Genomic DNA, 14,904 nt, shown 5'->3' on the forward strand with positions numbered 1-14,904 from the left:
CTCAGGGTTCTGGTATGGAGCCTTGCATGATGTTGTGCTCTCCAATCAGTAGGGAGTCTACTCTCTCACTCTCCCTCTGTGCACTATCTCTCAAATAAATAAAATCTTTTTTATTTTTTTAAAGATTTTTATTTATTCATGAGAGACACAGAGAAGCAGAGACATAGAGGGAGAAGCAGACTTCTCACAGGGAGCCGGACGTGGGACTCGAACCCCCAACTGGGATCATGCCCTGAGCCAAAGGCAGATGCTCAACCACTGAGCCACCCAGGAGTCCCAAATAAAACCATTAAAAAAAAAACAACAAAATCTTGTTGAAGTCAATGTCTTCCATATAAACATTCTATGAGAGAGCTTTATCCTAAAGTACCCAAATGCTTTTATCTTTCCAGGAATTTAAGACAGGTTTCTATTTCGTCACTGCTGTCTCGGTCTTTGTGGTTGGCATATCTGCTTTTCCTTCCTCTCTTATTTATCATTTTATTTTATTTTTTAAGATTTTATTTATTTATTTATTCATGAGAGACAGAGAAAGAGGCAGAGACACAGGCAGAGGGAGAAGCAGGCTCCATGCAGGGAGCCCGATGTGGGACTCGATCCCAGGGTCCTTAGGATCACGCCCTGGGCCAAAGGCTGGCACCAAACCACTGAGCCACCCAGGGATCCCTATCATCTTATTTTATTACCTTCTACTTTCAAACTGCCCAGTAATTGTTTCATAGGTAAAAATAATTTAACAGATATATTTTTGTTGAAATATTGTAGTTTCTTTAATACAAATAGAACTATTTTATGAAAAAAATTTTCTTGATCTTTTTATTTGAGGGAAAACTTTTCTCTCTTTGCATTTAAGACAGAAATCTTTGCAGGAATATGTAAAAAATGATAAAGTTTTGGGACACCTGGGTGGCTCAGTGGTTGAGTGTCTGCCTTCAGCTCCAGTCATGATCCCAACATACTGGGATCAAGTTCTGAATCGAGTTCCCTGCAAGGAGCCTGCTTCTCCCTCTGCCTGTGTCTCTGCCTGTCCATCTGTGTCTCTCATGAATAAATAAATAAAATCTTTTTTTTTTAAATGATAAAGTTTTTTAAATGATTGCATGTTTATCTAATATCTAATGTATGTAATTATAATAAAACTTAGTAGTTTTGTCCATTGAAATTACTTCCAGAGCAATTGTTTGTTACGTTTATTTAAAAGCAAAACAGGGCAATCCGGGTGGCTCAGCGGTTTGGCGCCGCCTTCAGCCCAGGGCGTGATCCTGGAGCCCCAATATCTAGTCCCACCTCGGGCTCCCTGCATGGAGCCTGCTTCTCCCTCTGCCTGTGTCTCTGCCTCTCTCTCTCTCTCTCTCTCTCTCACTCTCTCTCTCTGTGTCTCTCATGAATAAATAAATAAAATCTTAAAAAAATAAAAAATAAAATAAAAGCAAAACAGGGGCCATCCATTTCTGTTAGGAAGGACGTTGGGTTTGAGGTAGGTGTTAAGGAGAATAACTACCATGACTTCAAGTACTTTGATGAAACCTCAGATGCGAGGCCTTCTGGCCAAGCATCCGCGATTTCATAACGTTGGGGCCTTCGTGGTATCCCTGGGGGTTGCAATTTTCTATAATTTTGCTGTGGCCCAACCAAGAAAGAAGGAATATGCAGATTTCTTTTTTTATTTTTTAATAAATTTTTATTTATTTATGATAGTCACACAGAGAGAGAGAGAGAGAGGCAGAGACACAGGCAGAGGGAGAAGCAGGCTCCATGCACCGGGAGCCCGACGTGGGATTCGATCCCGGGTCTCCAGGATCGCGCCCTGGGCCAAAGGCAGGCGCCAAACCGCTGCGCCACCCAGGGATCCCGGAATATGCAGATTTCTACAGAAATTATGATTCCATGAAAGATTTTGAGGAAATGAAGAAGGCTGGTATCTTTCAGAGTGCAAAATGAATTTGGAATATAAAGAATTTCTTTGGGTTGCATCTTATTAAAGCTTGTCACTTACTGTCCTGTGTTCCTGAGCTATGAAACACCAACACTGGGTTATGGAATAGTTTCTCTTAATAAACAACAAAAAAAATTAAAATTAAAAAAATTTTTTGTTTAAAAAGCAAAACAGGGGTACCTGGCTGGCTCAGTGAATGGACCATGCAACTCTTGACCTCAGAGTCACGAGTTGAAGCCCCACATTGGGTATAGAGAGCTTACTTAAAACAAAACAAAAAATTAAAAGCAAATACAATAACTAAAGTTTGTATTGTTTATGTAGTTTTTAATAACCATGGTAATCATAGCCATTTTTTTTTAATTTTTATTTATTTATGATAGTCACAGAGAGATAGAGATAGAGGCAGAGACACAGGCAGAGGGAGAAGCAGGCTCCATGCACCGGGAGCCCGACGTGGGATTCGATCCTGGGTCTCCAGGATCGCGCCCTGGGCCAAAGGCAGGCGCCAAACCGCTGAGCCATCCAGGGATCCCAATCATAGCCATTTTTATGTGTAAAGAATACTCATAAATGTATGCTATGTGAAATAAATAACACTCAAAAAAAGAAATAACACTCAAATGAAATGGTAATATAATGACTATATATGTTAAAGATTTTATTTATTTATTTATTTGAGAATGGGCGAGAGAACAGGAAAGGGGTGATGGGCAGAGGGAGAAGCAGACTCCCCACTGGGAAGGGAGCCCAGTGTGAAACTTAATCCCACAACCCCAAGATCATGACCTGAGCCAAAGCCAGATGCTGACCTGAGTCAACCACCCAGTCTTTAATACATTACTTCCTCCTTAAGTATTGTAGATCACACTTAGGATCTTAGAGGGTATTTGAATGTGGAAGATCTTACATTTTTCATAGTTTTATTTATACTGTTAAACAGAAGAAAGAAGTCATATTTGGCTATAATATTTCTAAAATATCAGTAAATCCATTTTTTCTCTATCAAGTTTAACTTTTGCTTATATCAGAGTTTGAAGAAAATAATAGCAGTACTATTTATAGAATAACAATGTAAATTGAGCTTTTCATGGCCTTTTGTTTGGAATTATAACATTATACCATTTATCTTTTGGGGGGTCATTTATACTAGAGACTAAAAGTACTAAAATAAATTATTTCTTGTCAAATTTAATGAGTTTTTAACTTATATTTTATATTTTAAAACCTAGAAAATCACTGTATATTTTCTTAGCATAGAATTTCCAAGTAGAGGGATACCTGGATGGCTTAGTGGTTGAGCATCTGCCTTTGGCTCAGGTCGTGATCCCGGAGTCCTGGGATCGAGTCCCACAACAGGCTCCCAGCAAGGAGCCTGCTTCTCCCTCTGCCTATGTCTCTCATGAATAAATAAATAAAAATCTTTTTTAAAAAAGAATTTCCAAGTAGATCATATATTTATGAATTAAATTCTGTATAAAGGAACATTTATTGAATATTTGTAAAACCTAGCATTGGTTTAGAGAAACAAAGATGGCAAAGATACTGCCTCTGCCCTGGAGGGGCTATCAGACAACTGGGTTCATCAATAATATTTTTGTGGGATTCAATCAAGTGAACATCTAGAAAAAATTGGTCAATAATCATTGTAGGATCCCTTATCTCTCTTCCAATAGATAAAATTACACATTATTGCAGACCTAATTATCAAAAGAAGAAATGCCTGAGTTTTGTATGCTATACCTCTTATATAAATGGTACTATATTTCTATATTATCATATACATTTCTAAGTGAAGGCTCTTATTAACATGCACACATTCCAGGATAGAGGTGAGGCCTCTGGAAACATGCATGGGCATGCAGACATGTAAAGTATTTCGTACTATAGCCATGCGGGAGGGCAGAGTTTTCTGTGCCCATCCAAATTCTAAGCTGCAGATTCTGATATATCAACAAGTTGTCTAAAATCTCTTTTCTTATTCCATGATGTCCTTTCATCAAAATTAATTTCTATTTCTGGATTCTATAATTCTGTTATTCGTTGGCAATAATTGCCTTACTCATTGCAAAATGATGAGCCCTTTTATGTCCTTAAAGTATCAGCTCTGTTAAAAGTAACCTTGTGATTTACATTTTAAACACCGTTCTTACATGGATGTTTTCTTTTCTTAAAAACAAAACCAAAAAACAGGCTAAAGACCAAAAAGTAAATTCAAATTATATCTATTTGATATAATTAAATCTTTGTATTTAGCATTTAAATATTGCCTGTTGAATTGTTACTATAGATGGGAGCTACTTTTCTTCCTTAAGGAGCTTGGGAAGCCCTTAACTGCTTGTCAGTTTTCATACATCTCAAAGTGTAAAACTTTTACTGAAGCAGCCACTGACTTTGGCTTTACAGACATAAGACCTAACAAGTCTCAGCATATTTCATTTTGCCAGGGCTCCTCATTCAACTCCTCTGCCTTTTCTCTTGGGAGGCTGAGCATGTGTGTGGTTAACTAAGTACCACAGCAGTTAAGAGCTCAGGCTCTGGAGCCAGACAGATTTGGGTTCACATCCCTGGCGTGGTCACTCACTATCTGGGTAACATTAGGAGACTTACTGTTTCTGAGAAAGAATAAGCATCCAGTGAAGGCAAAATAAACATCCAGTAAGGGTGATGGAAACTCTTTCTTAAAGAATGGGAACCACCTGCATCTTGGTTAAGGCTGGTCTGTAGAACAGAAGTCTTCCTGCTTCAATCTGAGGACTTCTAGCTTCTTGTACCTGTGATGACCTTGGTCAAGTCATTCAACTATTGAATCTTCAATTACCTTATCTCTGTAATGAGTCTGAGTTCTTTTTCTCTCCATCTGCATTGAGTAATCAAGCTCATTGCATTACAAACTATTGAATTGGGACACTTGGGTGGCTCACAGGTTAAACATCTGCCTTTGGCTGAGGGCGTGGTCCAGGATCGAGTCCCACATTGGGCACCCTGTCTCTGCCTCTCTCTCTCTCTCTCTCTCTCTCTCATGAATAAATAAATAAATAAATAAAATCTTTAAAAATAAATAAAAAATAAAAACTGTTGAATTTATTTATACAGACTATTACTAACAAAACTTCATGTTATAACACCTTGCAAAGTGCTTTCATTCACTGAGTCTAGTTTGAGCCCTTTAAGAGTTTGCACAGATAAACACTCATGTCTGTATTTTACAGTTCCAGGAATTGAAGCAAATGACTTGCCTGAGGACTCAATGCTAGTGAAGTGGCAAAACCAGGAACAAAAGCTATTTTTTTGTTTTATTATTTTTAGTAACATTATAGTTACCTTGCTGCAAGGATAAAAGATTAGTGCACAGAAAACTAATGTTACTATATAAATATCATGCTGAATATCCTTTCCCATCTCTGAATCCTAGGCCAAAGGTACTGGCTACCTAAGCCTGCCTTGCCTTGTCCCAAAAGACCTACTTTAGTTTGGGGAGACTTTGAAATTGTGGATGTTTCCATTCTCATCCAAGAAATATGAAGGTCAGAAAGAAACACAAAAATTTAAAGATGATTAGAAATTCAGATGCATTCTGGCATGAGCTACCCTTGACCTAACTTAATTACACTACATATCACCCCCCCACACACACACACTTATAAGGAAAAACAAACTATCTGAGAATATAAAAGGCAGCCAGTCAAGGAAAATAACTCACAAACTATATATTTGGAATATGGATGGTATGATGGAAAAAGCACACCACCAAAAGTCCAGCTAAAGTAATAGACACTTGGTTGGATGAGTACTGGGTGTTATAATGTATGTTGGCAAGTCGAATTTCAATGAAAGCAAATTTTTAAAAAATAAATAAAAAATAAAGTAATAGAAATTACTGTATCTAGCACATATCAGGCATAGTGTTTCTGATTTTTTGGTCATTAATTAGTGGCTATTTTAATTATTTTGCCCTGGTGACTGTGGTAGAAATGGAAAAATGTGATAGAAAAGCAGAAAAGGGTGGAACTATAAACTAATTGTGTATGTGTGAGGGTGTCAACTTTGAGTCTTTTTATATGTAAATGGAAAAAATAATACCTGTTTTGTTCACAGACTGAATAGAATGTCTAGCACATCAAGGGTACTCAAGCATCATTCAGACCATACAAGTCTAAGTCTGAATTAAAAAGGTACTGGAAGGGGCACCTGGGTGGCTGAGTGTTTGAGCAGATATCTCACAGCTCAGGGTGTGACACTGGGGGTTCTGGGATCGGATCCCAGGTCCTGGCATCGGGCTCCCCCCCTCCCCAGAGAGGCTACTCTGCCTCTCTCTGTGTCTCTTATGAATAAATAAATAAAATCCTAAAAAAAAAAAAAAAGATACTTGAAAAAAGTACTAGAAGGAGCTATGCAGATTACTGTTGAGAAAAATATTTCCTTCTGGGTACATAGCATTTATCAGACATCAGAAGATACTTAGGTAGAAGATTATTTGTGTGAGGTGATTTTCTTTGGTATGTTTTTATATGATTTTATATTTATAGGAACTACTGTATACATTTCATTTGGTATATATTTTCTAGATCTTTACAGTTTTTTTGTTGTAATGAATAAGGTGGATAACTTTGGTCACCTAGAACAAATGTTCTCATACAGAGATCTGAGGATGTACTAAGTGTATAGTTATCTTTGGAATAAAAACATGAAAGTGGAATTAAGATGGTCTTTGTGAGGGCGCAAAAGGAGTGTATACAACTGTCAGTTTTAACCTCTGAATTCCCTGACTGCATGGAAACTACTTATGACAATCCATGACCTTTTATTTGGAATGTTACTAAAACAGTGTTTTACACCAGGCAAACGTGAGGCTACTTTTTATATATTTTGATTTGGATTAAGTATTGCCTCATAGCTCCAGGCATGATTCTTGTGCATGTTATAAATTTTGCAATCTGTCAATGCTATAGAACAAGCTGAGCTATTGCTAAGACTATTTCAACACCCAAGAACTTCCTTCTAATTCTTTCTGAAATATCTCATATATATGTATATATATATATATATATATATATATATATATATATATATATATATACTATTGGTGATGTTTAAAGTGGGAGTGATCTTTTCTCCAGCAAATTTCTTCTGCAGTAATTTAGCTTATGTCCCATTCACTTCCAGCTCCCAACCTCCAGACATCTTGGGAAGGGATTTATGCTTCCGTATCTTTTTTTCCTCCTTAACTTCATCATTTAGGAATTCAAAATTTTGTCCTCCTAGATGTGCAGGAAGTTAAAGGAAGTTGAAGAATTTAAAAAGTAAGTTAGGGGCAGCCCGGGTGGCTCAGTGGTTTAGCGCCGCCTTTGGCCCAGGTCCTGATCCTGGAGACCCAGGATTGAGTCCCATGTCGGGCTTCCTGCGTGGAGCCAGCTTCTCTCTCTCTCTCTCTCTCTCTCTCTTTCTCATGAATGGATAAATAAAATCTTTTTAAAAAGTAAGTTACTAGAACATGCTAATGGTAGTTTTGGAATACAATCCTTTCATTTATTAGTTCTGTGCTTCAAATGACAATAGCTGTAGAATTCTAACAGGAAAAAAACAATAAATTACCTATTATTTCACCATTAGCATGTCTTTAAATTTCAAAGTTAAGGCAGTTCAATGAAGCTAGTCATTTTACAATTATAGTTTTGTTAGTGGGAATTCATAAGCCCTTTATCTAAAGGAAAGTTTGGAAAATAATTTCACATATTTTAGTTTTTTTATCAGTAAGAAAGTGATAGGGATGCCTGGGTGGCTCAGCGATTGAGCGTCTGCCTTTGGCTCAGGGGGTGATCTCAGTGTCCCAGAATCAAATCCCACATCAGACTTCCCACCGGGAGCCTGCTCCTCCCTCTGCCAATGTCTCTGTCTCTCTCATGAATAAATAAATAAAATTAAAAAAAATAAAAATAAGACAGTGATAAATTGGTATGATATTCTATGTTGCAAGATTTGAATAATGAATAAAAAACAATCGTACTCTACTAAAAAATCTGTCACAGATAGGAATAATACAATGTTAAATCTGAGAAAGAGCCATCATTACATTTATTAGAAAACTGTCAGATTTAGTAAATAAAAACACGGAATGCCCAGGATCGACACTTTTGGAGGCTCACGGATCGGATCCTTGAGCCTGGGTGGCCCTTCACGCCTGCACTTGTCAGCTGCTGTGCTATGTGTCCCACATGCTGGGCTTGGCCATGCCTGGACTCTGTGCCACACCCACCCCACTGCCCCGGCCATGCATGTGGCCCTTTGGCCTGCTTGGTGTGCACATGGGCCGGGTGCGGCTGTGGCAGCCTGCACATCTAGGAGGACAAAATTTTGAATTCCTAAATAATGAAGTTAAGGAGGAAAAAAAGATACGGAAGTATAAGTCCCTTCCCAAGATGTCTGGAGGTTGGGAGCTGGAAGTGAATGGGACATAAGCTAAATTACTGCAGAAGAAATTTGCTGGAGAAAAGATCACTCCCACTTTAAACATCCCCAATAGCATCTTGCCAACATTTGATGGGAAGGAGGAGCCCAAAGTTGGGGAACCAGAGCCTGAATTGACCTCCACTCCTAATTTTGTGGTTGAAGTTATAAAGAAGGGTGGCAAGAAGACCCTGGTACTGACTGGACTGTCACTAACCAGAAGATGAGGTTAGGCAAGAAGAGGAGGAGAATTTTCTCCATCAGGGAAATGAGCATTCAGTCCATCGGTCAGTCTGTGTGAAAGAATGCTCAACACCAATTCCATGGACCCGGCCTTCTATGACCACCTGATGGATTTCCTGGCCGGCTGAGGGGTGGCTAACACTATTGCAGAAGAGTTGGTGATGCTCAGCACAGCCCTGAAGCACCAAGAATACATTAATTTTCTCAAAGATCCCAAAAGTTTTGTCAAGAGCCAGTAGAGCAGACAAGACATTGAACATCTTAAATGTATGGCAGGCTTTGGCCTGGGAACAGACCTACCCCGAAATCAGTTACACATGTGCTTGGAGATGGCTTTCAGCCTGATATCCCGGAAAGTAATCCAAACTTAAACTATTTCCTTTGCCCTCTTATTTACTATTCATTTATTTCCTCTCTACAAATCTGTTATTCCTAGATGTTTGTATAACATAATGATGGACAATAAAATTGGTTTATCTCCTCCAAAAAGAGAAAAAAAAAAACAGGATGCCAAGTTAAATTTGAATTTCAGATAACAGTGATTAATTTTTGGCATGAGTATGCCCCCATGCAATATTTCGTTATGCAAAATAATTATTTGTTGTTTATCTGAAAGTCAAATTTAATTGGCATCCAGTCTTTTATCTGGCAATTCTACCCTAAAGGTATCCTAATTCTTTTTAAAAGGCACATAGCTAACTAAATGCTGACACAGGAATAGGATCTGAACAGTTAAGGAGTTTACAGATGCTGCTGCAAAGGATTGTTATATAGTAGCATGTTTTAGAAAATAACTATATTTCATAACCATAATTTCATAAGAAACTGGAAACAAGGTAGCTGTTTACAATGGAAAACTTTGAATCTATTGATTCTAGTTACCAAGCTCTGGAAGCAGGCCACCAACATTAGGACAGTTGGGAGCTTCCTGGAAAAACACTATATGCTGCTTGCCTCGAGTATTTGCCAATGGGTTGCAAGTTATAAAGACATTCAATTTTATCTACATTTCCTTCTTCCTTGATTTCTGATATCGATTGTGTCACTTTTTTTTTTCATTCCAAACATGTTTATTTATGTCTTCCATCTTTTATTCTTGCTAATTTTCCCAGAGACATGTTGATTTTATAAGACTTCAATAACCAACTTTTGGCTTTGTGGTTCTCCACTGCATGTTTATTTCCAAATTTTGAAAATGCAATCCAACCCATTGCTTTGTGAAATGGCCCCTGGGTAAAGGTAAAATTGGGGTTAGATATCAATTTATTAGGCATGTTATAGAGATGATACAGCCCTGAGTGAAGGCACCAATGTTTTCGGTGCCTCCTAAATCTAAGAAGCTTTGTTTTTGAGAGCTGTGTTATTTAGCGAGAATAGTAGTTGTAGCCAGATCCAAATTACAACCTTCTTTTTTTAATAAAAATATTCCTTAGAAATATGAAGCAAGAAAACATGATGAAAAATAAAAGATCTTAAAATTCTATAGAAGAGATTTTATTAACAATGCAAACTACAGCACATGGTACCTCCCGGCAAACCATAAAAAGAAAATCTCTTAGTAATGTTGTGGTGATAATACATTTGATAGTTGTTATATTTATTGTAAGTTGTAAAGAGCTCTATATATTTTGAAGATATAATTAATTCTTGTGACATGCTTATAAGGCAAAGAGAAGACATAATTATTCTTATTTTAAAGATGAATAAAAGACAGCCCAAATTTATTAGAGGATTTCCCAAGGACACAAATAGTGGATGAGTAGTGCTTAAGGGTGCACATTTTTAGTAGGGAACACAGTACATTGGCTTACTTTAGTCTCAGGAACTATTTTTAAATTATTTAAGGAAAATAACATTATTTTCAGTTATTTTAATATTAGATTAAAGTTATTCTAATTACTGGGGTGCCTGGATGGCTTATTGGGTTAAGCATCTGCCTTCAGCTCAGGTCCTGATCTCAGGATCCTGGGATCCAGCCCGGAGACAGGCTCCCTGCTCGTCAGGGAATATATTTCTCCCTCTACCTTTCCCTCTCCCTCTGCCCCTTCCCCCACCTGTGCACTCTCTCTCTCTCAAATAAACAAAATCTTTTTTTAAAAAAGTTATTCTAATTACTCATAATGTATTAATGTTATTAGAATAACTATAAAAATAAAAGTAAAAATTTGTTAAATCAAAATATTTTTCAAATTTCTCTTGTAAAAACAATCAGCCATGCTAGATGGCATATCCAAAGGTACTATTGTATAGGAAAAGACAATATACAGATAAAGTCTTTAACACCTTAAACTAGATGTCAAAATATTTTTCAAATTTCTCTTGTAAAAACAATCAAACATGCTAGATGGCATATCCAAAGGTACTATTTTATAGGAAAAGACAATATACAGATAAAGTCTTTAACACCTTAAACTAGATGTCAAAGTCAGTAACTGTGATGTAGTTTTTGCAGTACTGTTGTTGGGGTCCAGAGTCGAGAGCCAAGAAAGAATTCTTTTTTTTTTTTAATTTATTTTTATTTATTTATTTTTTTTTAAAATTTATGATAGTCACAGAGAGAGAGAGAGAGAGGCAGAGACACAGGCAGAGGGCTCCATTCACCGGGAGCCTGATGTGGGATTCCATCCCGGGTCTCCAGGATCACGCCCTGGGCCAAAGGCAGGCGCCAAACCGCTGCGCCACCCAGTGATCCCCCCAAGAAAGAATTCTTGAGACATCTTCAGTGCAAGAAGGTGGCTTTATTAAACCGTGAGGACAGGACACAAGGACAGAATGAGCTGCTGCCCCAGGACTGTGAGAGACAACCCATTATATGCTTTGGGGTTGGGGGAAGTAAAAAAGATGAGGGGAATTCCAAAAGAATTTTCATATGCTAAAGAAGACTCACCGGATACTGGAGGCCTTGCTATTGTCAAATTAAAGTGTTTTTTTTTTCCCTCTAGCAAGGCATTAACATTAAGACTGTTGGAAGTTTCCTGGAGGACCATTATGTTCAACCTGCTTCAAGTATTTGTCAATGGCTGCAGGTTAGAAGGTCAATTAATTTTATCTACATTTCCTTCTGCTTTTGTTTCCCACATCAACTGTGTATATTGAGATCCCTAAAGAAAAGATGAATGGATAAATCACTTTTTAAAAGAATAAATTAAAACTGTCATTTATTTTTGTCATATTATTGAAGCTTGCTAAAGCTAACTTTATTGTGTAAAAGTCCACAGGAGATGATATTAAGTACTTAGTACTTTTGAGTTTTGGTGACTAAATGGGGAGAAATTGAGGAGCTATTAAAAGAACAGCTGATGGCGCCTGGGTGGCTTCCTCATTTAAAGTGTAGGACTCTTGATTGCTGCACAGGATGTGATCTCAGGGTCCTGAGATCCAGCCCCATGTGGGGCTCTACACTGGACGTGGACCTGCTTAAGATTCTCTCTCTCTCTCCCTCTCCCTCTGTCCCTCCTTCTGCTCAAGTGCTCTCTCTGTCTCCCTCTCTCAAATTAATAAATAAATAAATATCCTTGAAAACAACAGCTGGGTGATGAGTGGGAATATTTGTAGGGTCTAGTAAGTATTTCTGCACTATTAATAGTATATATTTACTATTTAGTATTATCCGTTTAGTTTTATTCATTTAATTTTACATATACGTGTTAGTGTTTTTGTTTTTGTTATAAGATTTCATTTATTCACGAAAGACAGAGAGAGAGAGGTAGAGACACAGGCAGAGGGAGAAGCAGGCTCCATGCAGGGAGCCCGATGTGGGACTTGATCCTGGCACTCTGGGATCATGCCCTGAGACAAAGGCAGGCTCATAACCACTCAGCAACCCAGGTGTCCCATGTGTTAGTCTTAAAATAGTATTATACATTTACTATTATACATTTGCTATTTACTTTTATTTATTCATTTACATTTACTATTTAGATATTTAATAAAGATATATTAATGAAAGATATATCCTGACCTAAAAAAACAAAATACACTTTTTGTTATAAAGGCTTTTTGTAATGATTTGCACCAACAAATAATGTCAGGATTCAAATATAATCTTGACAAAAATCTTGAAGTGATCCTATTCTAATGCCCATTTTGTCTCTCAGAGAGGCAAGATTTCATGCCCAAACTCCCAGATTAGGGGGCAGAGGCAATATTTAAAATGTAAATTCAAAATGTTTAATTTAGCATTGGTCACTAATTATGTTAACAAAATCTTGCTTAAAGCAGAGATTAAAGGATAAATATCTATCTTATAGATGAGGCTGTAATTATGGAATTTAATAATTCTGTGACATTTCTAAGATTTGATCTTTATCAGCCATGCAGAATTTCAAACCTGGCTGAGCAGCAGTCACTTGTACATTTTAAAAATATCGATTCTAGGGACACCTTGGTGACTCAGTGGTTGAGCATCTGCCTTTGGCCCAGAGCATGATCCTGGAGTCCGGGGATCAAGTCCTACATCGGGCTCCCTGCACGGAGCTTGCTTCTCCCTCTGCCTGTGTCTCTGCCTCTTTCTCTGTGTGTCTCATGAATGAATGAATGAATGAAGGAATGATAAATAAATAAATAAATAAATAAATAAATAAATAAATAAATAAATCTTTTAAAAATATATCGATTCTTACTGTTCCCATCTTCTCTCACCCTGCTCCTCCATGGGTATAGCCCAAGTGTAAAGTACTCTCATTTCAAAATATGAGAACGTCTTAGTTAAGCCATAGTAAAACAAAAACAAAAACAAAAACAAAACTGTCCCTCTTTTGTCTCTCCTGAAACAGAAATTGGGGAATATACCAAATAACTCTGAGATTCCTTACTGTAATCAGAACTTCTTAAGGATGTCAAAATCCCCAGGGCTTAGCACAGAGTTTAGTGGGCATAAAGGTCACCATATGTTTACTGAATTGACAAAATAAAAAAAATAATCAAGGTTCCTATCTTCTAGCAGCTTGCTCCTTTTCCTGGGTATGGTGAGACATACACACAGAAAAGGACAGCAGTGCAACAGGTGTTCAGAAAGCAAGAGCTCCAGAAGTTCTGAGTAGGAGGAAATCTGTGGAAGACTTTGTCAAACAAAGAGCCCTCAGTAGGTGTAAATTTGAGTAGATAAAATGCAGATGCAAAACCATTTCTGACTGTGGAAGCGGCTTGACCTAATGTGTAGTCACTGAAACGAGTTCTCAGTCTGAGAGAGAACATGGACCCAGTCCAAAGGGGGCATTTGTGATAATAAAACTGAAGAATGAAATGTCAAAACTCAAGGGAGAACTTTGAATTTAAAGGCGGGATGTATATATCATATAAAAGGCCAACTTTATTTTATAAATGATAATTTAAAACTGCAAAATGGAGCAAATACTCGGCACACAGCCTTAGGAGTTTCCCATATACCCCACAGAGAGCAAAGGGAAATTGCTAGCTTTCTGAAGCAGGTTTTTGGGGAGAGAGTAAAATGATGCTGTCCTTTTTACCTGCTTTAGACGTGGTTAGACCAAGTTCAGGTGTATGTCATTTCTGATCAATTTTCATTGCTATATATTTCTTCGCTGGATTTCTTTTTAGCACTTCAACCTGGTTGGCAGGCAGATAAAAAATTACGTCTAAATGAATGAAAATATCTTTACTGACTTTATTTTTCCCATTATCAGTTCAGTCCCAATACTAGACCCATATTTTTCAGTTTCATATAAACTTTTTGAGGGAACTCATCCACTTTTATGACTTCACTTAGCATCTGTTTTAAAAACTCCCAAATCTTGGGATCCTTGGGTGGCGCAGCGGTTTGGCGCCTGCCTTTGGCCCAGGCACGATCCTGGAGACCCGGGATCGAATCCCATGTTGGGCTCCCGGTGCATGGAGCCTGCTTCTCCCTCTGCCTGTGTCTCTGCCTCTCTCTCTCTCTGTATGACTATCACAAATAAATTTTAAAAAAAATAAAATAAAAAAATAAAATAAAAACTCCCAAATCTAAAAAAAATAAAAAAATAAAAAATAAAAACTCCCAAATCTACACCAATAGTTATCCCAATTTTACATCCCCTTCTACAGTAATTTAAGTTACTTAATATGTTGGATATTTAAATTGTAAAAATTCACAAGTTGAACTCTGAGTTTATCACTCTTTTCCTATTTTTCTCATTACTAATAAGTCATTATCTTTTGAATAACATAGACGCCTAGCTTTTGAAACCTATGTCATTATTTTTTCCTTCCAACTTTTACTGACTTCCCAATTCTCAGTAATACTTTAAGGTTTCAAACCTTCTATCTGTTACTATTTG

At 37.4% G+C, this 14,904-nt stretch overlaps 1 long non-coding RNA gene and 1 pseudogene across 1 annotated transcript in view; both read left to right on the forward strand.

Annotated features, from left to right (window-relative positions):
* LOC112916457 (uncharacterized) overlaps positions 1–14,904 on the forward strand; it is a 76,876-nt gene that overhangs the window by 4,518 nt on the left and 57,454 nt on the right. The window lies entirely within an intron of this gene.
* On the forward strand, positions 8,141–8,865 carry LOC112916576 (complement component 1 Q subcomponent-binding protein, mitochondrial pseudogene; annotated as a pseudogene).

Source organism: Vulpes vulpes, chromosome 3 (assembly GCF_048418805.1).
Source record: "Vulpes vulpes isolate BD-2025 chromosome 3, VulVul3, whole genome shotgun sequence".
In the NCBI taxonomy this organism is placed as follows: domain Eukaryota; kingdom Metazoa; phylum Chordata; class Mammalia; order Carnivora; family Canidae; genus Vulpes; species Vulpes vulpes.